Genomic DNA, 931 nt, shown 5'->3' with positions numbered 1-931 from the left:
GGTACCGATCTTTCACTTGACTGTGCCCCATCAACTATTGATGGTAGTGTAGAGGACTACCATGGTTGTGACGGGAAGCGGGAATCAGGGTTCGATTCCGGAGCTAGTAGAGAGTGCCTGATAAAGGCCATGGTACACATCCAAATCAGGAAAGCAGCAGGAAACACTACCATACATTGCCAGGTGCATAGGAGGATTGCAAGCCCGTAAATTGCCCGATCATAGCCAACGATGCTGAGAACGGAATTTATTCCTTCGATCGTCGTTGGTTCACATGTTTACTGATGGTTGTACGAACACCATACCCGGTGGTAAGTACAGTGGAGCTCGCCTTCACAACATAATGTTCACCAGTTGGACGCATAGATTGGAATAGCTCACATAGTGTTGGATTGCTGGAAACACACATTCCAGACTGCTCCGGTAGTCATGGAAAGGAGAGGATTGCAAGCCCGTAAATTGCCCGATCATAGCCAACGATGCTGAGAACGGAATTTATTCCTTCGATCGTCGTTGGTTCACATGTTTACTGATGGTTGTACGAACACCATACCCGGTGGTAAGTACAGTGGAGCTCGACTTCACAACATAATGTTCACCAGTTGGACGCATAGATTGGAATAGCTCACAAGTGTTGGAAAGTTGAACGCACGTTGAAGACCGCTACTGTGGTCTTGGAAAGTAGAGGATTGCAAGCCCGTAAATTGTCCGATCATAGCCAACGATGCTGAGATCGGAATTCATTCCTTCGATCGTCGTTGGTTCGCATGTTTACTGATGGTTGTACGAACACCATACCCGGTGGTAAGTACAGTGGAGCTCGCCTTCACAACATAATGTTCACCAGTTGAACGTACAAGTTGGAATAGCTCACATAGTGTTGGATTGCTGGAAACACACAAAATGATACGAGTAAGGTTGCGTGAGTAAG

Source organism: Anopheles marshallii (assembly GCF_943734725.1).
Source record: "Anopheles marshallii chromosome X unlocalized genomic scaffold, idAnoMarsDA_429_01 X_unloc_30, whole genome shotgun sequence".
NCBI lineage: Eukaryota > Metazoa > Arthropoda > Insecta > Diptera > Culicidae > Anopheles > Anopheles marshallii.
This window is presented reverse-complemented; position numbering follows the sequence as displayed.